General features: G+C 37.6%; 1 protein-coding gene across 1 annotated transcript in view; it reads left to right on the top strand.

The window, feature by feature from the left end:
* Positions 1 to 4863: 4863 nt before the first annotated feature.
* The window catches only part of LOC118761812 (fibrocystin-L-like), a gene marked incomplete at its 3' end in the record, with an annotated part of 36137 nt that continues 33476 nt past the window's right edge, over positions 4864 to 7524 (top strand). The window contains exon 1 of the mRNA XM_036499968.1: positions 4864 to 4935. The remainder of the gene's footprint in view (positions 4936 to 7524) is intronic.

Below are 7524 nucleotides of genomic sequence, written 5' to 3'. Positions count from 1 at the left end.
ATAAAAGAAGAAGGTATCATTACTATTAAAAAGTGTTTGTTTGATTGTAGTTCAGAACCATTTACAACTCTTTATAGTCGTCTAAACCAGTCTGACGATGTTCGTGAAATGGAACGAGATAAATGGGAAATTATCATGATTTGATAAACAGAAACAGCTGTAAATGGTTCCGAACTACAATTAAACAATGTCTTTTTAATACCAATGGACAACTTCTCGTTGTTAATTATTGCTCTATTTCTTTTCTTTTCTCTTCTATATATATTAAACCACGGTTTTACCTTAAAATTACCAACTACTCTAAACCTTATAGCTAGGACTATACATAGTGAGGTATGTCTACGGATACATTTATCCCTTAGTTGGTTGCATAACCTCTAACTCATAATTTGCTGTGTTCTAGCAAAAACTGTCCGACGAACGGGTACGTGAAACTCAGAGTAACAGGTTTTATTGAATTTTCTGCTGCTTTTAAATAAAGCATATATATATATATATATATATATATATTAATAAATTTAAGGGTAGCAAAAATTCTAGAAAAATGCTCCGCTACCAGCGGTCAAGTGAGAAAGAAAAAAATAGTCTAGCTATGTAAATACACTCAAACATATAGGGATGTCTATAATAGGACCTCCGACTCACTAGAAAGAGCAGCCAAACTCAACCACTATAGTTGTAACTCTGAAATGGAAGAGAAATAAAACTTTTAACCCTCTCCTTCTGGACTATGCATAGTTTCGGCAATCTTTTGTAAATAAAATAAATTTATTTACGACTGGCGTTGCACTCTCAGCAGAAAGCCAAGGACTAATTTTATTTGACAAAGATTGCTACACTATGCATAGTCAAGAAGGAAAGGGTAAACGTTTTATTTCTTTCTTTCCATTTCAGAATTACAACTATTAGTGGTTTGGAGTTTAACTGCTCTTTCTCGTGAGTCGGATGTCCTATTAGGCCATCCCTTATATGTTTGAATATATATATATATATAATATATATATATATATATATATATATATAATATATATATATAGTATATTATACTATATAATATATATATATAATATATATATCTATATAATATATATATATATATATTACATATAATAATAATATATATTATTATAATATATAATATAATATATATAATATATATACATACAGACAAGAAAGTGAATTTCGAACACAGTATAGCCGTGAAAAACAGCAGAGAAAAAGTTGCCAACAGACTCTACAGGAAATCGAACCCCGCAACCTCAAATAGTGTCTGGGTGCTTTAACTGTTAAGCTAAATGGTTCCTGAGATAATTATTCTGGCAGAAACGTTAGCACGCCAGGGGAAATGCTGAACGAGTGTTAAACGAGGTCAATTCATTACACAACCCAACTCTTCAATCATGACATTTTCTCCAAGTCGTGACTATCCGCCATTAACGGCGGGTTTCGTGTCAACACTCCTCGGAGAAAATTCATTGAAAAGTTGTTGGTCCTATCAGTTTAGTAATCTCTCTTGATTTCACAGATTGAACTCTTTGTTATTCATATTTAGGTATAGATATGTATAAACTGTTTCCTTCTTTGTTCGTTTGTTTTCGTTGCGGTTTGTAATTTACTGGGATGTGTGTGTGTGTTTTTATTGCGTCCGACATTTGCTTCGCAGGGTTCTGTACAAACAAAGGTTTCTGTAATTTCTTTGTTTGTCTTTGCTATTATTGTATTTCGTGCTTTTAAGGAATGACATAAGCAGATCTTTATCAGTTGTCTTTCACCCGAAAAGAAACGAATTCGAAAACAAAACGAACAATAGAAACATACTTTGAAAAAAGCTAAACAAAGACTACTGAGAGATAAATATTAGGTTGGTGCATAATTATTGCAGCTTTTTTTCAACAAATATTTTTCAACAAAAACAATAACACGTAACAGAAACATCTTTAAATGGTTTTTTCGGAGCATATTCACCATCTACTTCAATTACTGCTTCCCATTTGCTTGCCAGACGGTCAGACCGTCATTTAAAGATGTTTTTGTTAAATATTGTTATTGTTTTTGTTGAATAAAATTTGTTGAAAAAAAGCCGCAATAATTATACGCCAACCTAATAGATTAAAAAATTATATTTGTTATTAGAGATGGCGTGACGGTTATACTGTGTTGTTGTTATTGTTAGACAGCTGGAACATTCCAATCGTGACCGTCACGCCGGTGAGGAATATCTAAAAATATATTTCATTATAATGTGTCCTGCTAGTTCGCAAGACTGTGGAATAAGTTTGGAAACGGATTTGGTTACCATTTCGTTGCAGCTCTGGTAACAACATGGTGGCCACTTCGTTAATCCATCCAGTCTGTAATCCCTTTGTTTGGTCCAAATCGATGATTTTATAATTGGCAGAAAACTAGCAGAATCGTCACCGCGTCGAACAAAAAGGTTTAGCAGCAGTTCTTCCGAAACTTTGTTCTGAGTTCAAATACTGCCGAGGCCGACTTTGACTTTCATTATTTTAAGGATCGATAAAATAAGGTCCCAGTCAAGTTCCGGGGTTGATGTCATCGTCTTACACCCATCCCCCTCAAAACTTCTGGTCTTGTGCCAAAACTAGACAGAATTATAATTAATTATCTTAATCGTTATTAGTTCGCCGTCCAAAATGCTCAGCACCGTTTTGCCCGTTTTAACAGTTCAAAAAGGTCGACTTTGCCTTTCATTCTTTCAGGGTCGATAAAATAAGTACCAGTTGAGAAATGGGGGACGATGTAAACGACTTACTCCTTCCACCGATATTGCTGGCCTTGTAACAAAATTTGAAACCAAAATTATTGTTGTGGTTTAAGGCGACGAGCTGACAGAATTGTTAAAGCGTCAGAGAAAAATACCTTGTGGTATTTATTCTGGCTCTTTAAATTCTGAGTTCAAATCCCACCGTGGTGAAATTTACCTTACGTCCTTTCGTAGTCGATAAAATAAAATACCAGTGAAAGACTGGGGCCAGTGGCATTAGTTAGTCCCCTTCTCCTCAAATGTGTTGGTTTTGTTCATAACCAGAAATAATTACTTTTCTTGTTGTTTTGTATTACATAATTAGCAATTAGTGTTCATCTTCGTTCTCAGGATTCCCTATATTTACCATTTTGAATATCTTTACCCTTCTTAAATACAGGTTTTAGCCATGAATTTTGAGTCGATGTAAAACCGACGTTTAAGTTTCGTAGATTTGGGGGTTCTTTGTCTTATCTGAGAACCTCATATATGATGAAAGAAGTTGTTTAAAAGGTTGCAGATGGATTTTCATGTTATCTTTGATAAAATTTTCATCAATTAACCATATTTATCTTTGAAAAATCTCTAATTTAGAATAAATAAGTATAACGGAGATTAGCCGATAGCTACAGTCGTTTCAATCAATAATGTGAACCGGTTAGTGATGCGATTGGATTCAGAACCGATAGAGTTGGGAAACTGCGACCTTATTCATACATTAGCCGAACACATTAATCCTCCTTGGAAGCACTCCGTCGGTTAAGACGACGAGGGTTCCGGTTGATCCGAATCAACAGAACAGCCTGCTCGTGAAATTAACGTGTAAGTGGCTGAGCACTCAACAGACACGTGCACCCTTAACGTAGTTCTCGGGGATATTCAGCGTGACACAGAGAGTGACAAGGCCGGCCCCTTGAAATACAGGTACAACAGAAACAGGAAGTAAGAGTGAGAGAAAGTTGTAGTGAAAGAGTACAGCAGGGATCACCACCATCCCCTGCCGGAGCCTCGTGGGGCTTTTTTAGGTGTTTTCGCTCAATAAACACTCACAACGCCCGGTCTGGGAATCGAAACCGCGATCCTATGACCGCGAGTCCGCTGCCCTAACCACTGGGCGATTGCGCCTCCACTGAACACATTAATAAGAAGTAATGAAAACTCAAACCGAGATTAATCTCAGTCATTTTAAACACGTGCAGCAGATTAGAAATCGATTGATTTAAAGACAGGTAAAAATGGGAACCTGTCACACATTATTTATACGTTGTCTTAACACATTAATATCATAAGTAGACCAGCGAACACGTCAAAGAACTGAGAATCGAAACCAAATTACGATTCCTCTTCTCTGCCTTTTACCTTCCTCCAGTGTTAACAATGTTATGGGTCATTCTCTTAAGGTGGCGTAGAGGTTGGTTATCGATCCGCCACTTCCCGTCACTGGCTTCCGCTTCCGGAACAGTCTCCCACTTCCATTGTAGTCACTCAATGGTGACACTTTTACACGATAGCAACATACCCGAGTCGTTCGGGTGGCTGGCAGTTAATATTTCTTCGTTTACTTCTTTTACTTGTTTCAGTCATTTGACTGCGGCCATGCTGGAGCACCGCCTTTAATCGAGCAAATCGACACAGGGACTTATTCTTTGTAAGCTCAGTACTTATTCTATCGGTCTCTTTTTGCGAACCGCTTAGGTGACGGGGACGTAAACACACACACCAGCATGGTTGTCAAGCAATGCTAGTGGGACAAACATACACACACCACACACACATACACACACACACCACACACACACACACCACACACACATATATATATACATATATACGACAGGCTTCTTTCAGTTTCCGTCTACCAAATCCACTCACAAGGCATTGGTCGGCCCGGGGCTATAGCAGAAGACACTTGCCCAAGATGCCACGCAGTGGGACTGAACCCGGAACCATGTGGTTGGTTAGCAAGCTACTTACCACGCAGCCACTCCTGCGCCTATAGATGGATGACTTTTACACCTTAATATAGAATTTATAGACAAAAGTAATTACAAAACTCATTAATATTGTTGCTTTTAATGACAATTAACACTTTCTGTTCTGTTCTGTATTTTCTCCAGAGTATACGCAGGCGGAAACAAATGTGAAACTAAAGATTTAGAGAAAGACGTGAGGTATGACTTTTTTTCTATTATTATAATAATAATTGCTATTATTATTATTATTATTATTATTATTATTATTATTATTATTATTATTATTATTATTCAGTGAGAGAGCAGTGCATGCCATCAAAGTGACACTGGGGTAAAATATACGAAGCCCAGTATACCCATCATAACTACCCGTCTGATAAGGGTACACCAGGCACATGCATCACAACCATAAGTGCGCGACATAGTGATCTCATATCAAGATAAACAGCGCATGACCTTGCAGGTGGGGCCCAGTTCGAATGTTCTTCTGGTCGAGTAACCCATCCCACTCAAACGGTCCCTGAATAAGGGTTGTTTAAGGATGTTGAATGAACCACCCATGTTTCCAGAGGTGAATTATTCAAACCCCAAAGAATCCCTCTCAACACATGGCTATGATGCTCCCCCACTACTTCTGCACGTGATCAGAGATGCACATATCGTCAGCCACTAAGGGACTTCTCAAACTGGTTAAGGTCAAACAACTGACAAGCAAATCTGTGGTATTGAGCAGAATATTTGTTGTAGCCCATCTTTTATACCAAGACATTATTATTATTATTATTGTTATTGTTATTGTTATTATTATTATTGTTTTGTTGTTGTTGTTGTTGTTGTTGTTGTTATTATTATTATTATTATTATTATTATTATTATTATTATTCTATGTTTGACTTTTGCTTTATATTTGTACAAGTTGGCTCCAAGTCTCACCCAGAACCTCAAGAGACAACAGGGTTGGAAGTTCATGTTGTTGTTATGCCTAGTGTGCCATATATTTGGGGGGTGGGGATTTTGTACTAATGAATGTCTAAAAAAAAAAGTTTTTTTTTTTTTTTTTTTTTTTTAAATAAACCGAAAATTATGTTTGTTTTAAACCTTGAGGTTACATAGAGAGTATTTTGCGTAGGATATGAGCAGTTCCCATGAGCACTATCTTTTGAACTTCTGCCATTTTGGGGTTTCCTGGTATCTGAGTTAGGTAGCTATCAGCCCCTTTTGCTATCATTCCCAGGGCACCTATGACAACAGGTATTGTTTTAGTCTTCAGCTTCCACATTTTGCTGATTTCTATTTCAAGATCTTTATATTTGCTCAGTTTTTGGTAGGTTCTGACAGATACGTTTATATCGATTGGGACAGTCATATCAATGAGGAGGCATGTTCTTTGTTTGAAGTCTTTCAATATGATGTCTGGCCTATTTGCATCTATCTTCCTGTCAGTTTGAATGGTGAAGTTCCAGAGGAGTGAGATGTGGTCATTTTCAAGCACTGGGGGTGGTTGTGTTCCCACCAGTTTTTTTCATGGGGCAAATCCAGGTTTTTACAGATTACCCAGTGAATATATTGTGCAGCTCTATCGTGCCTGTTGAGATACTCTGTAGGCGCTAGAAGAGACTGCACTTGGAGACCACATGGTCAATGGTTTCATTTTGTTGCTTGCATACACGACACGTTGGACTGCTTCTGATCTTTAATATGTTGGCCTGGTAGTTTCTTGTTGGTAGGCATTGATCTTGAGCTGCTATGATAAACCCCTCTGTTTCAGATTTTAAGCCAGAGGCCATTAGCCATTGATGGGTCAGGGCTTTGTCGATATCTGCATTATTCGCTCTCTTTGGGTATTTGCCATAGAGAGGTTTTTCTTGCCATTTATTTTCAGAATATCTAAGGCCGCAGTTTTGCACGGGTTTTCATGCGCCTAGCTTTTTCTGTGCTTGTTTCTTGTATGTCTATCTCTAATTCCGAAATTGGTTGTATTCGGAATTCACTTAGATATTCCTTTGCCTGTTTTGTGACTGAGTATGATGCTTTCTTGTTTTCATGTTTTGAGACAAGTTTTAACATCCAGTCCTCAGAGTTTTTCAGGTAGGTGTCTAGGCCAATTGTAGCAATCTTCATTGTTATTGCCAGTTGCAAAAGACCACGGCCTCCCTCTTTTCTTGGCAGATAGAGTCGTTCTGTATCTGCCTTAGCGTGGTGCATTCTATGCATTGTCAACAGTTTCCTTATTTTCTGTCGAGCTGACATATTTCAGTAATTGACCAGTTAACAATATTGAAACTGTAAGTCACGACTGGTATAGCTAATGCATTGATTGCTTCGATCCTGTTTCTTGCATTCAGCTCTGTCTTGAGTATTGCTCTCACTCTTCGATAGCATTCTCTCCTGATCCTTTCCTTCATCTCTCTGAATGCCTTATTCCGTTCCCTTCAATTACCCCTAGGTACTTGTAGCTCTCCGCTGGGTCTAGTTCTTTTATGACATTCTGTTGGTCAAGGTTTAACGTTAGATGTTTCTGTCATTTTTCCTTTGATAAAGGTAGCCTTTGCACATTTATCGAGGCCGAATTGCATTCTGATGTCGTCACTGAATTGTTTGACTATCGCTAGTAAGCCTTGAGTTGTTGATCATTTTTTGCAAAAAGCTTTAAATCATCCATGTAAACGAGATGATTTATATTTTATCAAACATTTTATACCCGTACTGCGCGTCATTGAGCAGCTGAGAGAGGTATTAAGGATAAACAAAAGAGGAGTGGTGACAGTGAGTCACCCTGGAAAATGC

The sequence above is a fragment of the Octopus sinensis genome, unplaced genomic scaffold (assembly GCF_006345805.1).
Source record: "Octopus sinensis unplaced genomic scaffold, ASM634580v1 Contig17630, whole genome shotgun sequence".
Classification (NCBI taxonomy): Eukaryota; Metazoa; Mollusca; class Cephalopoda; order Octopoda; family Octopodidae; genus Octopus; species Octopus sinensis.
Note: the sequence above shows the minus strand (reverse complement) of the source record. Positions and strands in the feature narration are given on the sequence as shown.